A 15,637-nucleotide genomic window follows, 5' to 3' on the forward strand; every position below is an offset into this window, starting at 1 on the left:
ATGCATCAACTGTATGATCTTCAACATGCTCTGGTTAATGCATCACTGAACTTTATTTAGTGAGCTTCAGATAGGGGAATGACCCCTAACTTACCTCTTAGATACAAAAATGCATCCTTAGGTAATGGCTTAGTGAATATATCTGGATTTTTTTTTTTAGTATTAACATATTCCAATCTTACCTCTTTATCTTGTACCAATTCTCTCAAAAAATGATATTTTATAGAAATGTGCTTGGTTTTGGTATTCATCATAGGATTTTTGGATATATTAATTGCACTAGTGTTATCATAGAAAACCACTGGATCCTTGATCTCTATCTACATACTTGCCAACAGTTGCTTAAAACAAACAACATTGAAACAATTAATTGCTACTGCCACATATTCTACTTCTATTGTGGACTAAGAAATACAATTCTACTTCTTGCTTGTCCAAGACACTAGTCCTTTACCAAGAAAGAATTCTCACCACTTGTGCTATTTCTATCATCAACAATTCATGCCCAATCAACATCTGTGAATGCTTTCAAATCCAAATTACCTCATTTTGTACCATAATCCATAGTCTTTAGTTCCTTTTAGATATTTCATGATTCTTTTGATTGCCATCATGTGATTTTCTTTAGAATTTACTAAGAATGTTGCCACCATGCCAACTGCTAATGCAATATCAAGCCTTGTATGCACTACATACTGTAATTTTACAATCATTGATTTGTATGTGGTTTGATCTACCTCTATGGAATGATCATTTTTGGAAAGCTTATGCCTAATAGACATAGGTGTTGCAATAGGCTTTCAATCTTCCATTCCAAACTTCTTTATTATCTCCTTGATACATTTGAGTTGAGTAATGTAGATACCATCTTTCTTCTGTTTGGTCTACAATTCAACAAAGAATTTTCTCTCCAAACATGGACATCTCAAATTCTTTACTTATCTCTACTCAAAATTCCTTGCATAAGTCATAATTTCTTATAGATAAAGTGTCATCCACAAAAATTTTAGCCAACACAATCTTCTTGTTTGGTCCTTCTTTGATATACAAATTGTTGTTATCATTTGTTCTTTGAGAACAATCTTTATCAAGTAGTTATGAAATATTTCATACAGACCATACAATTCTTTGCATAATTATTAGACCATATCCCATTTGGTAGGATCTACAAAACCTTTATTTTGTTGTATGTAGACTTCCTCATCAAGAATTCTATTCAAGAATGCATATTTTACATCCATTTGATAAACTTTAAATCCTCTTTGTGCTGCATATGCTAGTAAAGTTATAACACCTTCTAATGTTGCAATAGAAGCAAATGTTTCACCATAATCAATACCTTCTTCTTGAGAATAACCTTTACAAACTAACCTTTCTTTGTTTCTTGAAACTTTTTCATCTTCATTCAACTTATTTTTAAATACCCACTTTGTGTCAATTACATTTTTATCCTTGGGTCTAGGAAAAAGAGTCCAAGTCTTATTCTTCTCTATCTATTGTATTTATTCATTCATAGCTTCAATCCAAATTTCATTATCCAAAGAAACTTTAAAATTTCTAGGTTCAAATTCAACAAGGAAACATGTACCTTTCAATTTGCTTCTTGTTATTATTCCATCTCATTTGTCTCCAATGATTTGATCAGATGCATGGTTCCTTTTGACATATCTTGCCACTAGTAAATTTGGACCTATTTTTAGACTCTTTTCCATCAAAATTATGACTAAAAAATGTTGAAAACTACCATTGCTAAACTGCAGTTGAAAGTTCAACGGCCAAGATGAGTGACAATATATCGACAAAAAAACCATAAAAAATTATTGTCATCATTGTCCCATCACTGCGTTAGACAACTGGTTTAGAACGTCAAACTATTGATGCATATGAGAGAGTTTGAAAACCAAGATGAGTGTCAATATAGTGATGGAAACCCATTAGAAATTATTGCCATCATTGTCCCATGGAAGTACCAGACAACTGGTTTAGAACATCAAACTATCGATGCTTATGATAGATGGTTCAACGAGTAGTCCACATTATCGACAACAAGAGGCATTGAACTATTGATAACCTGGAGATATGTTGTGATGGATTTTTCATACTCTCGATGATAATATCCGTCAAACTATCGATGACTTGTAGAGATGTTTCGATGGGTTTCTAATATTGTCGATGGTAGTAACTATCAAAATAGCAGTAGTAGTCAAAGTTAAAAAAATGCAGCAACAAGCAAAATTTCATAAAATAATCAATATTGAAATCATAACTATTGAACTACAAAAATCATTTTCAGTATGACATTGATTGATTATATAGTTTAATTGAAATATGAGCTTAAAGAAGCTATTCAATTGATCAATGGAAGATTTGAGACTGAGGTTATAATTTTTTTCTACATTCTACTTTCCCTATCCCACATGATTGCAAACATGAGATCAAATTAGAGATTTAAAAATGTTTCATTGTGTAGATATCTTGCCAATGTCCTTGCAAGAGATTATTGTAGAAGATATGTAGGCCTTCCTGAGAAAGGGCATAGGTTAATCTAGAAGAAGTTGCATCATATGTTGAAAGGAGTGTTTCTCATGAACTTAGTTTTTTTGTAGTTTTGGTCCACTAGTTTTCTAGAAGGTTTTAGCATTTAGGTAGCAAGTTTGACCAAATACCTTGTTGAATCTTGGCTTAAGAGCTAGTGATAGTCAGTTTGTTTCCTTTTTTAAAAGGAATTGTGCTCTTTCTTTTGCATTGATTTGAGGGTATTTTTGGGGATAAGGTGCAAATGTATGCAGGTTGTAGACTTGGCAAAGGCTCCAAAGGAGAAAATTGTGAGACTTTTTAAGTAGGCTAATGATCAAGAGAAAGTTACCATTATTGATCTATTGGGGGTGGATTATTGGTCAGCTAGGCATGTGCATGATGGGAAACTAATTTTTGAGCTTTTTTGTCCTATTGTCCAATTGTTTGGTCACCTAGTGGTTGTTAATGTTATGATTCATAGAATGTTGGTAGAAGATATTTATATGGATGTATCTATTGCAATGGATCAGATTGATACAAGATTATCAGGTGGAGGGATTCTGAGTTTATTTTGTCTAGAAGAGGCAGGTAAGAAAAAGTTGATGAAAAAATATTGGAAGGTGCTTTAGAAATGTGTGGTGGAGGAGTTTGACATAAGAAAGTTTGAGGCTTTGTGTTCTTCGAATGTGAACCTATTCCCATCAGAATTATTAGAAAGGCCTATATCTATTGGCAATGGGATAGGTTATTTGTTTCTCTAAGGTAGTAGGATGGGTTTATTTGTTGAAGTTGTTTTGTATTAGAGAGTATGCTCCTTTTTTAATCCTTTTCTTAGAAATATAAATATTATTCTAAAGAAAAGCAATAATATCTTTGTGATATGATTATATAGATTAATTTGATCTTAAAATATTTCAAACATAATATGGATATATGGTACATATAAGTTTCTAGAAAATGTCAATACTCACAAGCCATAGAGAAAGCAGTGGAATAAATTTTACATTAAATTTGCATTAATGTTATATTTCATCTCTTTTCTAATATTATGTCTTGTTTGGTGCAACTACCTGAATAAATATTGTAGTATGCCTTTATTTTATTAATCAATAATTAAGATGTGCAATTTAACTTCTAACCATTGTGATGATTTGAAATACACTTGTTTTATTTAAGGCTGGTGAATCAAAAGAATAATTCATAGAAAGACATTTAGACTTCCTATGTGAATATAATACTTTTTTTTATTGAATCAGAGACAACATTGAAATCTAGCCACCTTTGTACTGGACCCCAATGAAGAAAAGATTATACTTATAGACAATCCATAGGAAAACTAGATTTTGAATGAGGAATAGGTGGACACTGTATTGGCCTTTGGAATACTTTAGATGATCAAATATAACATTGGGTGGTATTGCAGAAGATGAAATTTACCAAAAAATCAATGTGCATCTCTGCAAAATTCTGATAGGAAAAAGTAAGCACTATCAACAAATTGACTCCAAATCACACCATGGTCAACTAAACTTGAATAAATAGTCGAATATAAAATAAACTATTAAAATAAACTAAACCTAAATGAATAGTCAAATATCAAATAAACTAAACTTGAATGAATAGTCTATGCTGTAGTATTGTTATTGATTTTCAATCCTTCAATGTCTTGAATGCAATTGCTTGATACTTAAGTCTCCAATGCTTCAATTGCTTAGCCATCCTCAATCTTTTCCAATGGCATTCACTAGCACACTCTGCCTTCATTTGCATGGCCATTTCATATCCCTAATTTAGGAACTTTATTTACTTTCCTATAGTATGATTACTAATCATAACAATAACAAAATGAACTAGTTGTTGCACCAACCAGAAATGTTGGAAACTCTCTTGCTGCTCTTAATAGATCATCTACATTGAGATATGAAACAAATAACCAAATAGAAACTGCCATGTTGGAAACACTCAAAAGTCTAATAAGATGTACTCATAATGGGCCGATCTAGCTGGAAAGATCCCACAACCTCAATCTCGCATAATATTAACAAGACATACCTACGACATAATACTATGAAGCGTTACAAATGTAGCATATTTCTTAAATGCCACACAATAGATAAAATAAACATAAGAATTTCATAAACATTTACTGCACATTAAGCTACTAATCACCCAAGACCATATTGATGTTGATAACTTTAAGTTTGGCACAATAAACATATAGATAGATTCAAGTATTATTATGAAATCACCACTTGATATCTATGAAGTAAACATTATATGTAAGGGGCATGACTAAATTTTTAGTAAACTTAGAAGATTGATATACCTTAATATTGAAAATCAAATACTTTCTCCTCCTTGGTGGACAAGTGTGATACACAATCTCTTGCAGGAGTAGCTCCATGTCTGCATACAACTTATAGAGAAAACAACATGTTGTCCATTTCTATCAGAGAAGTAATTGGTAATAAAAAAATAAATCATAATCTGCATACAACTTATAGAGAAAGAAACATGTTGTAATTTATAGTAGTTAACACCATTTTAAGGCATTCACCTCAAACCTAGTATGTTCACCCACTAGAATTAAGTACCATATTGGAGACTTCAAAGTTCAAGAATCCCCATGATCTACAATAATGGAAATAATGCATGTGAGAGTCAATAATGACATGATACAAAAATAAGTTGTAACTAAAATGCTTTTAATGGGTTAGTTTGAACTTCACTTGGTTTAGTTTGAGCTTCACTTGGTTTAGTTTGAGGATCACTTGGTTTCAAGAATCCTTTCATATTCTCTACTTCACAAGGCCAACCACATAAAGGTGGAAGCTCATTTGGCCACTCCCCCCTCTATTATCACTCTCCATTCTCCATTAACCACTAAGTAAATATTTCATTCATTCATTTTAGAAGTATATTATTGAATCATTATAATCACATAATGTACATATAAACATTCATCAATAATTTGTGAACATGCCAATCATTATAATGACATAACAATATAAAATAGCATGACATAAAATTCATCAACGTTTGTAAAAATCCATCAAAATTCATCACCAATAAGAAACATTCATTAATATCCATTAATAAGCAACATTCATAAATATCCATCAACATATTCATCATCAAACAAGGTTTTTAACATTTATTTCTTCTTTTCTTTTTTCTTTTTTTGAAGATAAAGACTAATATGCACATCATGACTATCTTCAACATTTGTGGCTCTTGTGGTTCTGATCTTACAACATGAGGCTTCCTCTTCGTTGAGGACAAGGCTAGTGTGCCCCTACAATAAGAAATAAATGGGTTTAATTCTAAATTTTTTATAAAAAAAAAATTATAAATATTTCATTAAGCTAAAGAGCATAACAATGATTTTTCTTTACCTGGTAGTGCTAGATCATCTATAGTCACATTCTATTCAGCCCCAACATTAACATGCTGAACACTGACATCATGCTCTGCATACTCAAAAAAATATCACATAAAGGTTACACCAATTTCAAATTAAGATGTTAAATTGTATTAATAATTATATGATTAATTTTCAATAGAAATTGAATATGTACCTCTATCATTGTGATGCACATTGAGGTCGTTGTCATGTGTAGGATCCATGCCTTCGTCATCATGAGTAAGATCTATGCCGGGAGTAGTAGATTGTAGTGAAATTCCATGTGCACATTGTTATCATTGTTCAAAATTAACATCAAATACATTATTTGGCATGAAGTTATCAATTACTATTATTATTCATTTGGCCTATTTACCCGTGTGATAACCGTTGCACCAAAACCTTCTACAACTATTTGGCAACTGGAATTTGTGTGGTGGTACACATCCACTACTTTTAAGTCTTTCTTGAAGCCAATTTCTTTGTCTTCTTCTATGGGTGTTGTTGTGGTTTCACAATGCAAGCTCCATTTCACCTAGAAATGGGGACCACCTACTTTATTTTTTATCTTTCTAGATCCCTACTCCAAGGTTCAAGTCTTTTTTAGGGTTTTACTAAAGTCTTTGGCCAAATATGGGTCCCAACCTAAAAATCTAGAATCCTAAAACCATCATCTAAGGGAGTAAGTCATTTTTGCAATAAAAATAATATACTAGTGCACCTCCTCAGGTGCACTAGTGTGCCAAAATAATGAGGAAAGAACTTTTGCTTGGAAAGTGTGTAGTAGTGTAGCTACATAGTTGCACACATCTAAGAGGTGCGCTAAGTCCCAAGTCTATAAAACCTGGGACCCTCCCCTTCCTCCTTCATTTTTTTGCTTCCAACTCCCTAACCCGCAATTGTGTAGATCCTCAGGTGCGCTACTATGTCAGGTCTTCTCTGATCCACTTGTACACACAACATAAAACATTGAACACCAAAAAAAAAGTGTGCAACAACACACCTATCTAGGTGTGCTACTCTGTACATTCTCTTTTAATCCTAAAAAACTTTTTTAAAAAACAAAAAAACTTACATCTTGTTAAGGTGTGTAGCAACGCACCTATCTAGGTGTACTGCTACACACCTTCATAAGGATTAACAACCTTTAAAGATGAAAGGGCACACCCCATAAGGTGCACCAAATGCACACCCTTTTTGTATCACTTACCTTTGTATCAAGGTACACACTTGACATACCTTAGAGGTGGGCTTGATGCACACCCTTATTTTCAAAGGAAAGTACACCTAGCACACCTTTGAGGTGCACCACGTATGCCTTTTTTTTTTTTTTTTTTTGTCTTCTAGGGTTTAAAAATAGTTTTTTAAATATAGTTTTAGTCAATTAGGGTTTCTACATTTTTGTGTCAACATTAGGGTTTGTATTAATTGTTTTTTCTTCAATTTCAGACTAATAGACATTGATTTTGTGTAGATTCAATGGCCTTTTCATTGTCCCCCCTTTCTAGAAAGATGGTCCCAAACCCCGTTATTTTTAAGTTCTAAGGTGTTCTAGAAAAGTCATGCTTCCAAGATGATTATTTAGAGATCCGAGACACTGAACTTGGTCATACAAACTGAAACATGTTCCTAGTATGATGCAACAAACCCACAAAATGGTCCCCATTGATATCTACTCTTATTTGATTAGGACTAGTCAATGTTGCATCACACCTAGTATTAGTAAAGTCCTCAAAATTGATCATGACATTAGTAGAAAACTATGTCTCTAAGGAAAGGGTTGTAAAGAATATAACTAGAGAGATTATACTAGATCTCCAACCTAAGAATATAGAAAAGGTGTCCCATCTTCCAAGGGTAGATTAGTTCATGCAATTAACCTATCACAAAGCAGAAAGATGGTATAGATAACATGTAGAGGAAGCATCTAAAATCATCCAGTCCTCATATCTCATTGAGAAGACTCATTTGGGGCATAAACGAGGAAAAGTGGACATGAAAAGGGGTTACATGAAAGAGGATATCCAATATTCTATAATACTTTTGAGTAGAGTTATGGGGTTACCAGCATCGACACACCTGAATATATGGATAGTGCACTTTATTCACTCTATCAAAACATTGAAGATGCCAATTGATTGGGCTTCCATTCTTAGTGAAAACTTGGATGAGCAACTGGTGATGGTTAAGAACAACCATAAGCTCTACATGAAATCTTATTTGGTGTACATGTTAGGTACAAGGGCAATAGATTATCCAAGACTCTTCAAAAAGGGTAGCATGCAAGATGCTAATGCATGACAATATATAGTATATCCCCAATTGGTGAAGAAAATCTTCTAGTGCACAAAAAGGAATTTAGGATAGTGAATGATGCTTTTATTTTCACAATTATCTAGTTTATTGAAGGGGATTGTGCAAAAAGGATGTTAGATGAGCCAAAAATTAAGATTTTAGAAGTTGGTACCTATGACATCTAATTTTGAAAATTCACTTATTTGAGGGTAGCGAGTATGATTATCAATCCCAAGAAGCTCCCTAGGTATCCAAGTGATAGACTTATATTGCTAGAGATTGCTTGACAGCTCCTGTCTGCTTACGACAAAGTAAAGAAGTAGCGCAAGATAATCTGGGTGTAGGTTATTATTATAGGACCATTTAGTGTGGTCCAAAGATAGGATATTTTTTCTTTTGAGCCTCAGAGGGATCAATATCCCTTGGAGGAATATAACTCTCCTCATCCTTATTTTGATAATATTGAAAGAGTTCAGTATTTAGTTGGAAAAATGTTCCAACATGAAGATGCAATTGAGGACCATTGGATGAGCACAGTAGATGACTATGATATCTGAATAAAGGATTATTGTAGGATGAACCTCTATCTAGCAAGCAATTCTTTGAAGATAAAGGTTCCTTTAAAAGTAGTGCAATATGATACTAAGGATTTACTTGATCTATTGTATAATGGGGATAGGATTTTTTATCAAACTATTATGAATGCTGAGATTGATAAGGAAGAAAACTTAGATATTAATCACAAGGCCAGGCATGTCATCAAATTGACTAAGGATTGGATTAAGAGACCTTTCAAACTAGATCCAATTCTTCAAGCGGTAGTCTTCCACACTACAGCCTGCCTAACAAGAGGTTGAGGAGCTAAGGTAACAATACCCACTTTTATAACTCGGTCCCTACTGAGGTCAGAAATAGTGCACCAACTTGATAGAGAAGTTGGATATTATAGGGCTTAGAAGGTTAAAGGAAAGAGGAAGATAACTTCTCCCCAACAAGGTGAGCTAGAAGAGGAACCAACTTAAGCATCACCACAAAAAGGGATAGAAAATGTACAAGGGTCAGAGAATGTAGAAGCTACACAAACCTAGGATAATCCTCAAGTGTCACTACAAGAACAAGGGCAAGGAGGAATTCTAATAGAAGTACAAGAAGTGTCTCATCCTCAACAAGAGGTGTATGCTTCCATATTAGCTTCTAAAAGAAGAAATATCAAGACTCCAGTCAAGAGGAGAAAAAAGGTGATTAGGAGAGTTATACCTTTCCCATCAGTCCTAGAAGTCATTCTAGAAGGGAAAGAAGAGGATGATGAAGATGAAAAAGATAACCTTCCTTTAAGTTGGAGGATTCATCTTGTGAGAGCCACAGAGTTGGAATGGAGAAGAAGCTCCACAATTATACCACCATCCATTCTTGAGCAACCTATTCAGTCTACCACTTTAGAAGATGAGTTGTAGCAATGGATTGATGAGCAGGAGGGTGAAGGGACTACTGTCTTTTAGATGTTAGATTTTGATTTTATGCTAGTTGGAATTGAGTTGGTAGGAGATAAGAAAAGGGATACTCCAATTAATCAACCTCAATAGGAGGATTGGGGTTAGTTTCCATCTCAGCCACAAGGAACCAAAGTAGCTCCACCATCACAAAATCAAGCTAAATTTTGTGTGGATAAAGGTTTAGCTACTCCTCTCCCTCCAAGAAATGAAGAAGAATAGGTCTAACTAGAATAAAAGGAAGAGCCACAACAAATACTCACTGATGAAGTGTCAAAGGAGGGGAAAATATGTGAGCATCCTTAGTAGACTTCCCAAGACATAGAGGTGAGAACTATGGACTCAATGGATATAGAGACTCCCCATGTGGATCTCTCACAAATGGAGAAGACCCTAGAGAGGAATGTTAAGGGGAATAGCAGAGAAAAGAAAAATCCTTTTTCGTCGAAAGGAAAATCTTCAATGGAACATATTCCAAGATGGTTAAGAAAGGAGGTGATTAGAATCAAAAGGTAATGATATGATTTTTAGGAAGAAGGAATGAGATAATTGATTGAAGTTCTAAGGAAACCTATGTCACCACCAAAAGATGCATGAGAATTGGCTTTCATCATGCATGATCAGGAACCAGGACTTATTTTTTCATGTTGCTATTCCTCCTCTGTATGCAGATATTGAAGAATTCAATTCAAAAGATTATCAAGTTAGGGAGGTTGTGCTTGGGAAACCCATGTTGGACACTACCAAGTTGATGGTAACATCTAGGATTAAAGAAGTGTTTAGACACCTAGAACAGGATGAAAAAAAATTGATAACACTTCAGAAATAGAATGAGATCCTAAAAGGATATCTAAATGAAGTTGTTGGTCACTTAGATGTTGAAAACCCTAACGAGACTTTGAATGCAACATTGGAGAAAAGAGATAAGGAGATGGTACAACTAGACCCATTTTTGAAAGCTTGTCAACAATTGTGAGAAGGCTTTGAAGAGAAAGGTGTGCATATTAGATAGAAAAATATTAAGCTGCTACACCATATGTAGAATAATGTAGATAAACTAGTGGCAATTTTGAATCAGGATTTTGGTTTAATAGATGAAGTACATACTTGGGGCAAGGACCTGCAGTCACTACAGTTGATCAAAGGTCAATGGTATCAGATGTTAATAGAGGTAATATAGTGGAAGAGTTAGATAAAATTGATGATTGGATAGAGAAGATTGCAAAAGGAAATAAAGTAATGGAAACATTACACATGGATATTCATAAGCTCAAGGATCAAACCCAAGAGAAAATTTTGGAGGCAGAGAAACATTATAGTGATGCATGCTTAGATATTTTTTAGGATGATTCAAGGGAAAAATTGATGATTGTAGAAGAATTTGTTGAACAATTTTAGATTTTTTTTAAAGAAACTTCTAATGATGATGATATTAGAAAAGCATTCAAGACTAAGGAAGCATTACTAGATTTGGATGTGAAACTCAAAAATTTTGCAGAGACATGCATCAATGTGGGAAACTATAGGTAGAAAGTGAAGGGAAAATATGAAGTTTTAGATTTTTCAAATGCAGCTCAAGTCACCAAAATTATTGAGAAATTCAATAGCCAATACCCAGACATATCTTTGGTATGAAAGGGAACAAATACTCAGAAGCTAGAATTTCAGCTTTGACACTTGGCTGAAAATTTTGTATTTTTTGAACTTGCTTCTGAGGTGTGCAGGTGTGCTAAGTGCACAAGTGCACTACTTACAAGGTGTGCTTTTCTAGAGGTGTGCCAGAAGTTTTTGAAGAAGTCAGAGGTGCTCTGATAGTTAACTACTAGTTCTAAATTTAGATCTTTCTATGCATTGAAAACACATTTTGACGAAAGTTTAACTCCTACAGACACATAGTAAAGATGAAGCTTCTATTTTTGGCACTTCCAGACACTCCTACATCATCTAAAATCTTTCTTCTTCTTATTTTTTCATGCTTCCTTTTTTTTAAGACATGTAAAGGCTTATGCATCCATTTAATGATATAAATTTGGATGAAGTCCTACTAAGCACCAATTAGAGAGTTAGCTTGAATATAATTAGATTTTTTTTATTAGTTAGAAGCCTATGTTTGCATAAAGATATCTCTCACTCTCAATTCAAATTGAGGAGAAGATTTCTGATAAATTCAAGAATTTAACATGTATTCTAAGTTTTTATTTTAATGCAATAATATATGCTATTGGTGCTCGCAATTGGAGTGTAGTGCTTCTTGCCTAAGTGTGTTATATTTTGCGAATGTATGTTCATGAAGTGTTATTGAGCCAATAGTTTTATTATGTTATTTTGATTGTGCGATCTTTTAATTCTAGTGTTTACTATAGATCTATAAATTTTGTTGACATACTTTGTTCAAGAAGAGATCATCTATATTGTTCCTGCATAACTTTTTGCCTCGCATGAGCGCACTTTTTGTGGCCTTGCAATTTGATGAAAAGTGAAACATCTTACAGTTACTAAATTCCCATTGACTATTGCATCAATGGAATTAAGAAAACATTTCTCCTATTTTCATTGGTTACCCACCAATCTTTTCAAAGACTTAACTCGCAGATGCATTGGTTCTATGGCTTATGTCCATTAGGATCTTAATTATTTTCTTAAATTTCTTGTTACCCTATCTTTGTTATTTTCTTTACTAACCCCTTGGTTAAATTAGGAATTCATATAGTTTCATTGTTAGATTGCATTCATTAAAAAATAGAAAGTACAAAAATATATTTCTTTTGTGTTGTTGTTATTTTGAGATAGCAAGTAGATTCAAAATCTTATCCAAATTGTTTAAGAACTAGCAAAGGCCTCCTCATGAACACTCACATTTATCTTCTACTGAGTGGATTTTAGTAGGTTACAAGATTTCTTAGAACCTTGGAGTTGATCCCAAATTAACTTTTCAAGAGAGGAGTTCAAAAGGATTCCTGTTGCTAAGCATCGCGCAAAATGACAACTCAATAGGTGCTAGATTAAATTCAATTCCCTACATTTTTTTTCATAATATCATCAATAATTAATGTATTTCTTATTTGTAATTTTATACTAAAAATTTGATATAAAATTTCATTTACTACTATTTACATGGCATGAGTGAATTTTTATATATCCACCAGAGCCAAGTTGACCAACCTTCTTTTTCCAAGCTTGTGTTGCCTTTGATGTGTCCTACAACCTATATATGTAAACTTTGAAATATGTTTGAAATATTATATAAATCCACAATCACACTTCTAGAAATATGTTAGATTATATAAATCGATAAATGAATTTAAAAAGTTTGATATGTCGTAGGTGACATTCTATCAAAATGTGATGTGCGATGAGGTATAAAGGTGACCTTGCTTGTGCTACACAACATCATGAGTGTTGGTAATCCAATTGAAAATATTGACTACCAATGAAGACATTAATACATGACTCTAACCATTGTTTACAAAAAATTGTGATTGTAGAGTTAGGAGGTTTTTTGTTTCAATGATATCAGATGAAGTTGTAGTCTAAATGTTTTTTGACAAAATTTTAAAGAGATTCCAACATTTTATTAAGAACAATCACTAGAGAGGGAGTATAGATAAGATTTGTGCCATTAAATCATCTTCCTACTGAACTACTCATGTAAAAACAAGAGATAATGCAATAGAATAATAAGTTAAATGAAGTTATATTGACTATAAAAAACTAGCTATTTATGGATTGATTCTACTATCTTCTATATACTTTTTGCAAGGAATTTAAATTTTTCTTGATTGGAGATGAGGCATGGTCTATTGAATTTACGCAAGGATGAATAGTCTTGATTTGAAATTTGAAGCCCAAGATAGCCTCCAACAACCCATTTGCATTTTACAAATCCAAGTAGGTGTGGTGGGTGGATGTGAGAAAAGGTATAGATAAAATCTAGAGCTGATGAGAAGCACCGCTCTCCTCATAAATAAAATACATATATTGAGGAGTTTTCAATGTTGCTTGTAGAAGAAAGTTTAGCTTGTGTTGATAAAAAAGAATCAATAGTGGGACATTTGGAGTTTCCATTTTTTTAGTTTTCCAACTATGATGCATGTGCGGTGAGTTAGTGCAAACTTTGATGTGTATGGATTAGAGAGATTTTTAAAGGTAATTCTTGAACATCGATGAAGGAAATTCTAAGTTTTTCCTGAACAAATATGTAAATGGCTTCCATCACTTCACATTGGGATGTGCTGATAGTATGTTGAAAAGAGAAAGACAAAACATGATAATGCAATACCTTCAAAATGATTTGTAGTTGTGGTTGAAAATGCATCACAGTAAAGTTTTCTCTAAACTTCCCCCATTATATTTTCATATGTTCATCATGCCACTTATTTTAGGACAATGCACTAACCTTCTTATAAATAACATGTAATGGAAAAAGGCCTCACTACTCACTGTTGGACAGTAAATACTATGCAGATTTAGAATGAAGAAAAGATTGATTGCATGATTATCACTGTATGGGGATTAGGGAAGGTGTTAATTATTTCTTGGTTGTCTTCATTTTTATCTTATGGGTTTAAATCATAACCATCACTCCTTTTGAAGAGTTGAACACGAATCAACATATTAACTGTTGTTGCAAGAAAAAACAATGAATCAACATTATTGAAAAAAATACGACTAAAATTTATGAGACACAAACTTATTTTTTTCGAGTAGTGGGTTGATTCCTTTATCCTTTACTCTCTTCTCTTTTGCATCTTCAATTATTTCATTCCACTCTAGCTGTGGGACCATAGGACTATTGGACTAACTGCTAATGTTCCCCATCAGGATTTGTGACATGGCTTAACCGCCTCCTGTGTTCTATAAGTCTAGTGGTTGTATCGGGCATTAGGAGGTCAATCTTTTAGTGCAACAATAACTCTAGCTTGTAACTAGTGGTATCAGAGCTTGGTCACAAGTTCGAATCTCCTTGAGTAACGCTGAGGGGGGGATTGTTGGACTAACTACCAACATTACCCATTGGGATTCATGACATGGCTTAACTGCCTCTTGTGTTCTATAAGTCTAGTGGTTGTATCAGGCATTAAAAAGTTGATCTTTTGTTGCAATGGAAACTCTAGCTTATAACAAGGACACTCATACTTTGGGTTGAGCTTTAGAGCCCTTATGTACTAGTCTCTCACAGTCTTTAGATGTTTGCAAGATTTTTTTAGAAATTGGGATTTGTTCAAAATATTTTGACCAAAGAACTTCTCCATAGTTTTTATGAGATGATCTTTTAATTCAGGGGCTTGGTCAGTCTAAATTTTAACAAAAAACAAAATTGTTAGATAAAAAAATTAGTTCAAGGACGAATGGAAAAATGTAGCAACCAATTATATCAAGCTATGTACCTTTTATGTAATGTGGGCCCAAATATCTTCAATGCTAAATCATAAAAAATTTCATAAAAATGATCATTTCCTATGAAATCATCACCACATCATTAGTCAAAAATGAGTTATGAATAAGTAAACTACAATTACACTCTAAATAATTACAATTTTAAAGTACCTAGAACCTTAGGAAATTTTAAGTGAATCATATCTTTCTCAGCCATCAACAATGATGCCTCCAATGATCCAATACAAGTAACACAATTTTCTCTAGGAAAGGCTAGTAAATTATCAGCAGTACTTGTATCAGGTGTACCTGTCACACAAAAAATTTAATCAATGTCAAGATATACTAAAATGAACAAGAAAGTACAAATATTATCATATTTAACACATAAAAAAATGTAGCAAAAAAATGATTTACCATCTGTAGTTGCAGCAGGTGTGGATGTTTCCATGCCCCTTGTTGTCGATATTGCAATTGGCAATCTTAGAGTACTAGCTAGCCTCATGGAAGTAAGTGTATGGAAATCAACAACACCTAAAAAATAATCATATAGAAA

At 33.3% G+C, this 15,637-nt stretch overlaps 1 long non-coding RNA gene across 2 annotated transcripts in view; it reads left to right on the forward strand.

Annotated features, from left to right (window-relative positions):
* LOC149534542 (uncharacterized) overlaps window positions 1-12,841 on the forward strand; it is a 90,305-nt gene extending 77,464 nt beyond the window's left edge. Inside the window, exon 3 of one of the 2 annotated variants that reach the window (XR_016357711.1) lies at window positions 12,589-12,841. This is a non-coding gene — a long non-coding RNA (uncharacterized LOC149534542). Of the gene's footprint in view, window positions 1-3,066; window positions 3,233-12,588 lie in introns of those variants that run through there. The other variant, XR_016357712.1, reaches the window with a different exon arrangement.
* The last annotated feature ends 2,796 nt before the right edge of the window (window positions 12,842-15,637 follow it).

The sequence above is a fragment of the Cupressus sempervirens genome, chromosome 10, assembly GCF_028749045.1.
Source record: "Cupressus sempervirens isolate cs-2001-9-10 chromosome 10, ASM2874904v1, whole genome shotgun sequence".
Taxonomy (NCBI): domain Eukaryota; kingdom Viridiplantae; phylum Streptophyta; class Pinopsida; order Cupressales; family Cupressaceae; genus Cupressus; species Cupressus sempervirens.